Source organism: Stegodyphus dumicola, chromosome 11, assembly GCF_044657685.1.
Source record: "Stegodyphus dumicola isolate Sdum_Otavi_A_Nest chromosome 11, ASM4465768v1".
In the NCBI taxonomy this organism is placed as follows: domain Eukaryota; kingdom Metazoa; phylum Arthropoda; class Arachnida; order Araneae; family Eresidae; genus Stegodyphus; species Stegodyphus dumicola.
In genome coordinates, this window is record NC_140778.1 from 6,052,439 (window position 1) to 6,063,620 (window position 11,182).

The following is an 11,182-nucleotide window of genomic DNA, read 5'->3' on the forward strand; positions in this document are numbered from 1 at the left end:
CGTAAAATGTCGCGAAAATAACCCCAAACCTCTGAAAATTGTCAAGCAGTTCTTTTGTTATTTCCCATCCCTCCCAGAATTTTACTTCAATGATTCCGCTGAGATTGATTACACTAGATATTGTTCGGTAGATGTGAGCTCTCAAGAGAATTGCAAAAGGCTAGACTCTCCGCGTCTTAAGGGTCAGGGTACAGCTGCGAAACTTAAAAGTTTCCTTCCCTTAAACAATCTTATCTCTACATATCTTCTCTACATATAATAAAAGAAAGAGTCTGTCTGTGTGTGCGCGCCTTTCGTTCGCGCTGCGCGTAAGCTAATAGACCCACGGCTACGAAATTTGGTACATAGGTACATCTACACAAGAGCCAGTGCACTTCGAAGCGATTTTTTCGAATTTTTTTTATTTCATGTTTTGTGATGAAATCGTGTCATTTTAAAACATAATGGGCTATAGGAAAGCGAGATTTTACCCTACACACTCCATTTTTACATCGTCATGAAACGTAGGCACTTAGCTATTTTACGAACTTAAAATAAATTTCGTGTTTCAATAAATCGATTAAATACGAATTTATTTAACAAAGGAAGCTTGACACTTTTTCAATGGGATTTTTTCTAAAAAAGTTTATTTTTAAAAATGTACAGTTTATTTTTCTTTGATTTTTGGACACGTTAAACTTTCATCCTTGCGAATGCTTTTACAAAAAGAATTTTGGAAAAATGATAATATTTTGTATTTTTAAAAGATTTTTTTAAATGAAGCTTCTGAGTACACTTCTCACATCTCACATCTTTAAAAATTTGATTTTGGCAACAATTTTCCTGTCTTACTGTTGTTGATAGATTTTTGATGAAATCGCATCATTTTGAATAGTTTCATTCTTTTAGAAATATGGGTTTGGCAACAATTTTTCATCGTATTTCTTATGTCACTGTTTTTAAGATAATTTGATAGTATAAATAATAATGGCGAATTATTTATTCATTTTGGAACAATATTCGTGGCTTATACTGGTTTGATGAAGTTCTGTTCAAATTCATTTCAAATATTCCAAATCTTTTTATGTACATTGATTTCAATGCGATTTTTATTAGAAAAAAATTCAATGAGTTTGATTTTCTTACATAATTGTAATTACATTGTTCAACGCAAACTAACTACAAGCAGAAAGGCAAAGGTGTGTTAAAATTTCTTTATTTTGCTATATTAATTATTAAAATAACCAACTTACAGCCTAACAACTGAATGTCCGAAATATAACCCGCAACTTTTCTAAAAGTAACAAATTTCAGTTAAGAAAAACCGCAGTAAATAAATAAAACGAAATATTATTAAGAAAAGAAGCACGAAAATTTATTTTTTTATATTTACTTACTTTATTTTTAGTCCCAAGGAGCAATTTGCCTTGAAGGACTTTTAATTTCGCTTTGGCATTTTTCATTGAAAACTATAAATGGCGTATCACTTTTCAAATTGTTGCCACTAAATATTATCGCTCTGTATTATACTTAAAGAAATTAAAGGGTCTAGTCTGGACACCTTTCGAGATCGATATCGGAAAACCAGTCGGGATTCTCTTTCGGCTCGACAGTAAACGGGAGAGCGAGTCTGACCCCTTCTAATTCCGTTGGCGGAAAATGAAGTGGAAATTCCGTCCGGAAGTGACGTTTATTGCATAGCAACCAGTCTCTCTCACTTCTACATCGCTCGAGGCTCAGGCAAAGGAGGTAGTTTGTTGTGAAAAAGGCTGTTTCGCACGTGCTTCACAGAAAATGGCAGCAGCGAAAAAAACAACTACCAACCAATTCGAATTAATGGTGTCATTTTTCGAAAAATATCCGCAGCTGTTAAGCGGAAAAATTGACAGCACATTTAATAAAGAGAAAAGAAAAAAAAATGGGAAGACTTAATGGATTATTTTAAATGCAGAAGGAACTGGCCCTTCCAAAACTGCAGATATGTGGAGGAAAGTAAGTATAATTTTATATATGATCTTTTGCAAAATGGAAATATTTGAAAAGTTTACATCTTTGTAAACTATTTGTTAACAGGAACTTTATGTTAAAAATATTTGTTTTTTGTCTTAAAAGGTTATTCAACAATGTCATAAATCAAATAATTGAAGTATAGCATCGTGTACCCGTGGTTAATATTCCTATTGAATTAGAATTTTTAGCAACTGATGATTATATCAATGATTTTATTTATTCATAAATTATACCAATAACGTAACTACAGGTAAACTATGTATTTTAGATGTTATTAACTATTTTTTTTTTCTGAATGTTGTGTCAGAAATGTTAAAAAACATAATATATTTACATCTTTGCATAGATTTCCAGGTCTTTTCAGAGCCAAACTTTTATCTGTATTTACTTCTCCAGAAGAAAATCTTATTGAATTCTCTTGTGACAATAAATTGAAGACAAAATTCAACAGTAAGGAACGAAGTCACTTTCTGATATTATTAAAAAAAGGAACAATCTGAACATGACTCCATATTTGTGCTAGCCAAATTCTCAGTTGTTTTCTATGATTCTAAGATTTTCAAAATGTGTTCTATGGAAAGGGGTTTATTCTTTCCACTAATTACAGTTCATTTAGTCAATGATATAATTGTTCAAAATATTTAGAACATTTGTATAAATTGTTTCTTAATATAAAATATTTCATTTATCTTTAAAATTTAATCAACCTAATTGTATTAGCTGCCTGTATGCTGGAATTGACAGGTCAAGCAGAAAGCTGAATCTGAGTACTATTGATTTACCATGAATTCCATAAACTGCTAATGCTTGGGAATATTACTACAAATCATGTGCACGTTACACAACATAAATTTACTTTTATCATTCTATTAGAGTGTATCTTTCTGTATAGCATGCTTATGAATATGATCTTGTTTTATATGATTCCTTTTTTAAGCATGCATAGGAGTACTTACACATGAATGATTAACAGGTTAGAAAATATTATTATTATACTATATGAAAAAAGGGCTAATCTTTGGAATATGGTAACAGGTAGTTTGGCGACATTTTGGTAAGCGATAAAGGGTACTAGCTAGGACTTTAGCAGTGTACATGGATAAAGTCAAGAGTGTGCGCACTGCCATTTTTGTGCAATTCTGGGATTTTTTTTAAAGTGAAAATACGTCGGCATGGATGATACCGCGTTTGTGCAGTTCTTAAAAACGCGGCAAGCAGTGGGCGATTCTGCACTTTGTCCCAATTTCGCACCTAATCTTTGTCATGATTAAGCACTTTTGTTCCATAAAAGTTCTAGTATAAGCGTAATTCGGCTAGCAGAGTGTTGGGAAAAATATTGAGTAAAAAAAAAAAAAAAAAAAAAAAAAAAACAAATGCCCTTTACTTCGCGAAAATGGCGTCCAAACAAAAACTAGCAGGTTGCTATAGCAGGGTTGGTCGCCAAAAAATCGCTAAGTTACCATAATCCAAAGATTAACCGAAAAAAGTGTTGCATATTTAAATTACACTAATGTCACTACATGTATAAAATTCTATGAAGTGTAACAAAATACAACATGAGCTTGCTTATCAGTAATTATTTTTGACTCGGATAAAATACAAATCATAAATTTCATCAATATATCTGCTTTATGTAGACATGGAGAGATTACAAATTTTCAATCAAGAAGAAAGCAGCTAAAATAGCTCAACATAAGAGAGAAACTGGAGGAGGCCCGGAAATTAAAGCCTTTTTGACACCATTAGAGGAGCGAGTTCTTGCACTTTATGGCAGCGTTATGTCACGTGGAAACGATGAAGTTCCTGAATCTGCTGTTGAATTTGAATGCTTTGTAAGTACATTAATTGTTAAATTTAAATCATGTTAGAAAATAAATGCTAGAAGCTTTAATGACTGGCTATATACACTGTGAAGTAAAAATGTACATATATTTCAGAATTATAATCCAATATATGACCTTCTGATTGTCCACATTCACATTTAATTATGATTCCTTGTATTAAATTTAAATAATATTAATCTTCTGGAATTTTAGGTACTATTCTTTATCGGAGTCCGATTCAGATATGCATGCATGTTTATTTTCATGCATGCATACATTTCTACATAAGTATGTGTACACATATATGCATATACATACATACATTTCTGAATCCGTCCCTATAACAGAAGAGTACCCAATTTTATTCCACAAGATATGTTTGTAAATTTTGCATATAAAAGTGAAATTCATTTCCAATTTTGTTAGTATCTCCTGGAAAAGAGAACATGTTTCTGCACCTAGTTTTCAAATTTGAAAATGCAGTATGTTTTAATAATTAGTATGATTTTAGTTTTAAATAATGCATATTCATTATCTCGTAACATTCTAAAACCATACCTTATAACTTTTTCTTTTGGAGTACTTACATAAAGGCATACTAGTGTTACATACAATTTTTATAGCATTCAGTGAGTTTTAGTTTGCTGTTTCAATGATAAAAAGTTATTTTAAATGCTATAATTCTTTCAACTTCATTGCCTTAAATGAAAGCATTTTATTTGTATAAAAGTCTTAATAATACTTATTTTCAAAGCTCTTTTTTATTTGTATAATATTTCTTAATAGTCAATATTGTCAGTCATCAATCTTCACAACTACTTTTATTTCAGGAAAATGTTTCTCCTGAAAATATATCAGAAGGAAACATTCCACTGTGTGATGTCGACTTCAACACATCATATGAGGTTATAGCCAGTGCTTCAAATGGTGAGTCAACTTTATAAAAATCATTTTAAGAATTAATGTTCTAACTAAAATGTTCATCGTTTCCTTTTTATAAAATGCAAACTGTTTTATTTTCCAATCATTATTTAAAACTTAACCATTAATCCTCTAAAGCAGCCCTTATCTATTGTCTATCAATCTTACTTTCAGAACAAAAATGTTAAAATATACATCATATAGCAACAAAATGTTGAAGTGTATAATAAAAAATCCACAATTATGATTACACTGTTTAAAAATGTCATGCAATCTAAAATATCAATTAGTTCAATATTTGGACATTACACTGGAATGCAAAATTTAACGATAAGATGGTTTTGCAAATGTAAAATTACACAGAAGTGTTCCACGTTGACTCAGATCATGCGATGTGTACGTTGTGCAAATGATTCAAAATTGGTGAAATGTGGAGTGTACTAATTTTTTATTTTACAATCATAATCACATGCAAGCCATCTTTCCAAGTGATGTCTTACTCATATAACAAAAAAAAAAAAAAAAAAAAAAGAAAAAAGAAAAAAAAAAAAAAAAAAACTGAAAGCTTTCAGATTTTACATTACATCCAAAGGGGTGTTTTTTTTTTAACATTTTGTGTGTTACCTTTATTTATTAACTATCATGATCTTTCCACTTAAACCATAAAATTCAGTTCAACAGCAATATTGCAAAATAATTTTTAAATGAGAATATCTTTAGAATTTCCGATACACAGTCTCGCGCGCTGGAGATATATTTTTTTTCTTCCCCCCGTACAGTGTTGCTATTTCTCGCTTTGAAATCATTGAGTGCTTTAATCAAAAATTTCTTACTGTTACAAAATAAGAAATCGTTAATAAAACAAATTCCAAATTAGGGCTTCTAGATGTCCATATACAGTGAAAGATTACATTATTGAAAATTTGATGTTTTTAGGTACCGTAGTTTTTTCTCAATGCGAGAATTTATCATAGTTTGGATTAAAAAAACTGAGCGAGCTTTGCAGGTTTGTTATAATGACAATACGCGCCATGCAAGGTGCCAAAAAGAGAGAAAAGACATGAAGTAATTTTAAAGCTAAACTGTTCTAATGACTGAACAATTCCCAAGATGGAGAAATATAGGACAAGTGAGCAAAACCATCCAAACAAAAAATCAAAAGGATGAAAATGCTCTCCAGAGGCTTGTGAAAGGATGCTGTGTGCTTGTCCTTAATTTTTGCACATCAACCTATTAAATATTGGAGATTATATTAAGGATTATTGTTTACTATAATTAAAATATAAAATATTTTTCAGATAATTTTTTATTTATTCTGACATGTCTGAATTTCAATTACTATTTTCAGATTCTAAAAGGAAAGGAAAGCCTACGGCAGCACAGATAGCTGACAGGCTTCTTCAGAGTCACAACAGCACTGCACAACATCAGTTGCATATAGCTGAGTGCAAAGAAAAGGAAATCAAACTACTAGAATTGCAGATAGAGCTGCATAAACAGAAGCTGGAGTTTTATGCAATAAAAGCAGCTGCAGCAGAAAGAAGAGCTGTTGCAATGGAGAGACTAGCTTTGGCAGCTGAGAGGCAAGCAATGGCTGCAGAAAAGCAGTGTGCGTGGACAGAAAAAATTTTCCATTTAAAAAATAAAAAAGTTAAGACTGATAATCAAAAAATAAATTTTCAAATGAGAAAAGAAAATCTATAATATCTGTAATGTGTATTTTTGTAATAAAATTGATTTAATAATAATTAAAAAAAGATAAATATTTTGGATATGTATTATTTGTGCTTCTATAACTTCAAAATCTAAATCAAATACATATTATTCAATTAAAATATTTATTATCATTAGTTTTAAAAACGAGTTAAAATTAAATTATCTCTGATTTTAAGAGCAGCAGCTCTTAATGATGGTTCAAAAACTGTTGGTGGAATTGGTCCCCATGGTTCTTCTCTGCAATCATTTTCAATATCAGGTAATTTGTAATGCCTGCAAATATTATGCAACACTGCACAGGCATTTACAATTTTCCCAGCAGTTGTTGGTTCATAATTTAATTCTCTTGCATGCAGTAGACAGCGAAATCTTGATTTCAAAACCCCAATACATCTTTCAATGCAGTTTCTGGCTGTTGCATGCTTCTTGTTATATCTTTCATTAGCAGATCCTACAGTTGGGGAAGACACAGGAGTCAACAACCATGGTTCCAAAGGATAGCCTGCATCACCTGAAGTATTAAAATATATTTTTCACACTTGTGAAAAGTAATTTATTTTTAAATACTTTGCAATTAAAGTCTTAAGTACTAAATACTTAATATATATTAACCAGAGAGATATATACCACATGAAAAACAATGAAACTTTACATAAATTACTGAAACAAAACTAAAAAATTACTTTCCTAAAAGCCAAGAGCCAGTTTCATGATGCCTGGAAAGTGCATGCCGAACTCCTGAAGATCGCCACACAAATGAATCATGTGAACTACCAGGAAATTTCGCACTGACGTTGGTGATCATCAAATCAGAATCGCAAATCTGAAATAAAACGAGGTCACATGAAATCTTCATACTGCTTTAATATTATTTTTGACCACTAGACATAAGATGTCAGAAATATACCAATCAAATTATCGTCAATCTAAACTAGAGATGTGTGTGTCGTGTACCCAATGGCTACCAAAACAATCACACCAGGTGAAGGGCATCTATGTTATGGTTTGATTTGGTTTATTAGATTACGGCAAAGCACTCGAGGGCTATCTGCCTTAAAGGAGGGATGCCTCCGTGGAGGACTTTTTAAGGGAAACTGGCTCATATACACCCATGCAGCCAGCCCGTTCGCGGGATTTGAACCTCGGACCGAACTACCAGTGTTTAGCGACGTTACCGCTCGGCCGCTGGTGGGCTTGGGCATCTATGGTGACACTGAATGCAAGCAAGTGACGTGCAGTCTCCTTGAAGCCTCCAGACATGCAGATCAGAATACTGTATGCAGAACCGGGACTCGTCTGAAAAGATGACACTGTGCCACTCCTGTATCCAGCTTTATTGTCCAATGCACCAAAGTAGTCATCTCTCTCTATGCTGCATTATCAAGGGAAGTTGAAGAAATGATTGCCGTGCTGATAGTCCACGCTGCTGCAAAGTCGACGCTCTGTATGAACGGATACTGGGCATGCTGCAAACATGCCCATTTCCTGACTAATGATTTGTGATATGGTTATATGGTTTTTCAGGGCTGACCTCATAATATATCTGTCCTCTCGGGCGTTGACATGCTGCATGCTATTCAGTATGACACTCAGCAACCCATTGATTCCCTATTCACATGACTATGGTTGGATGTCGACCAGTGCGACGGGCGATTTCACGGAATGATAATCCACACTCTTGATAGAAAATGGAGTATTTTGCGGTTTCGCAGCTGAGTATGAGTTGAGTTGAGTTGAGTTGAGAGCAGAATCTGGACACCCGTGCGGCTTACTAAGACTATTCAGGTCTAGTCCAGGTTCCGCAACTATCCGGGGCAACACCTCATGGGGCCTATAAGGGCATACATTGGTCCTGTATACATGCTTACATAGTTCGTAATATATGCTTACATAGTTACATAGTTCATAGTACATGCTTATATACAAGTAGTTCATAATACTTGCTTACATAGTTCATACATATACATGCTTACATACGTAGTAGCTGTGCTGAGAGGTGGTGTGTGCTTACATAGTACATAATATATTGAGCCTGTTACATAATACATACATATAGTTCATAATAATTTTCATTGGCCATAGTACATACGTTTCATAATATATTGAGCCTGTTACATAATACATACATAGTAGTTCATAATAATTTTCATTGGTCATAGTACATACATGTTTCAGAATATATACAGTGGGCCGTAATACATACATGTTTCATAATATATACAATAATAATAATAATAATAATAATAATAATAATAATAATAAATAAAAAAAAGATAGAAGAGAGAGAGAGAAGAGAGATTGACAGGGAACTACTCCACACTGCACAAATCTGTTCCCAATTCCTCCAGTTTCTGCATTATCTTGCATATTTTGATGCGAAATGCTGGCTGTTTGATCAGATAACGCTTATGAGAAGTTGCCTGTTCCGGAAGCTGCACATGCCACTGTGCGGTTAGAGGGCATTGGGTCAAGTAATGGTCTGGTTTACCAATGCCTCCACAGACACAACTTTCGGTATTTGCAATTCCTCTCTCATAGTAATAGGAGGGGAAAGGCCCGTGGCCCGTCACAAATCTCGTTATTTGTGGGGATGACTCGAGACGATCGAGCGAAACTTTATGGTAATATTCATAGGTCTTCCTGCTTTGTTCGGTAGAGTCCCATTCCCATTGCCACTGGTGCTGAGCTGCTGTCCTTGTCACTTTTTTAAGGTGAGACCACGGGAGTTTGGTAATTACGCATTGTGCATCTATATTGTGAGCTGCTTCTTTTGCTAGCCTGTCGGCTTCCTCATTACCTTGAATGCCGGCATGTGCCTTTATCCAAGATATGAGGATATTCATTGTCGACGAACGCTCCTTCAGCGTGTCCTGAATCTCCGCTATGATAGGAGAAGGATGTCTGGGATTTCGTAAGGCATATATGACCGAGAGGCTGTCTGTAAGAATATTAACAGTGGATCCTACTGGGGGGCTTGTTAACTCGATAGCTTTACGAATCGCAATTGCTTCAGCCTGGAAAACTGAATTATTCTGTCCCATATGACCTTTCCATGTTATCAGCGTTTCTTTGTTCTTAGTTACTATAAGGCCACAGCCTACTTGTACGTCAACTTTTGAACCATCCGTATAAACGTAATAATGATCCTTTATGTCAGAGTCATCTTTCCATGATGTGTGGGCCGAGACTCCTTTTCCGTAGTTAGACGAATGGATGATATTTACTGGCCTTATTTTTTCATGGAGGCTGTGCTGAGAGGTGGTGTGTGCTACAACCCCTTTTCCATGGTGTGAAGGATGGGTTGCATTTATGAGACGTTTTGTTTCATACTCCTCTGGGTCATAGCATAGCGGTCCAAAAGTAGTGCAGAGATGTAATTGGAGAACAGTCGTTACTGCTGCTTCTTGTGCTGCTCTAATATGTAATGGCAAAAGTCCCGCCAGTATTGTGGCTGCCGCTGTCGATGTTGTACGGTATCCTTTTGTAATAGCCAGAGCCAAGGGGCGTTGTATACTACTAAGCAATTTCCTTTTCCTTTCATTCATTGGAGTTGCCCAGATTGCCGCTCCATAGAGGGCCATTTTTTCCACGACGGACTGACAGAGGATTTTTAGGATATGTGGTCTAAGACCCCAGTCTGAGCCTTGAAGCCTCTTTAAGGTATTTGCAATTGCGTGTGTCCTCGCGCGGACTGCTCTGAGATGAGGCAGCCAGGAGAGCTTTTCATCGATTATAAGCCCCAGCAGTTTTAGTTCCCGAGTTCGTTTGATTGTACGGCCCTTTAGTTTCAAAACTGGATTTCTTACAAGAGTTTGACCTTGTTTGTGTAGGATCAAATACTTTGACTTTTGCTCCGAGATGGTGAGTTTCTTGCCTTCACAGAGCCGTACAAATTTTGCTATGGTCTCATTACTGTTACTTTCCAGCTGGTCTCTCGATTTGCCTCTGATGATAAATGTCGCATCATCAGCAAAAGCAATCACCTTTGTGTGGGTTGGCCACAGTGCTTTGAAAATGGAATTAAAAGTTGCATTCCATAGGTCAGGACCTGCACATGAACCCTGAGGGCGACCCCTGGTCTGCTTTCTCTCAACAACTCCTCTGTCATGCACTGCTACAAGAGTGCGATCAGAGAGATAACTTTTGCACACCTGCAGTAGATTATCAGGGATCTGAGCGTCGTGAAGTGCTTCCAGGATTGCTGGCCACCACAGGGAATCGAACGCACTTTTCAGATCCAGACTGAGTACGGCTACATGGTTGTTAGAGTCATACGCGTCATAGATTCCCTTTTGTATGGCACTAAGAGCTTGGATAGTTGAGCGCTGCTCTCGAAAACCATACTGAGAGTCCGTGATCTCACCCTGAAACTCCAAGTAGTGCTTTATTCTCTGAACTAAAAGTTTCTCATAAATTTTCCCTATGGCGGGCAGGAGACAGATGGGCCGGAATGAGACTGGATCGTTCGGGTCCGTTTCTTTCTTTTGGAAAAGAATAACTTGCCCTGTCTTAAAGGGCTTGGGAAAATAACGCAGTTGGAGCAATTTATTGTAAAAATTTTTAAGAAACGTTGGTTTTGCCTGATGCATCGCCTTGACAATGTTGTAGTCTAACGAATCGGGCCCTGGGGCTTTGTTTCTCGGTAGATTTCGCAAAACAGCGCAGACTTCAGGCTGCGTGAATGACACGTCATCTTCTGTTGTGGAGTGTAGAAGATAAGCTGGATGTTCTGG

General features: G+C 35.3%; 1 long non-coding RNA gene across 1 annotated transcript; it reads left to right on the forward strand.

Moving 5' to 3' along the window:
• The first annotated feature begins 1,651 nt into the window (after positions 1–1,651).
• On the forward strand, positions 1,652–3,974 carry LOC146993770 (uncharacterized). The gene is made up of 3 exons (XR_015043885.1): positions 1,652–1,971; positions 3,627–3,821; positions 3,927–3,974. It is a non-coding gene; the product is annotated as an uncharacterized LOC146993770 (long non-coding RNA).
• Positions 3,975–11,182: the final 7,208 nt, after the last annotated feature.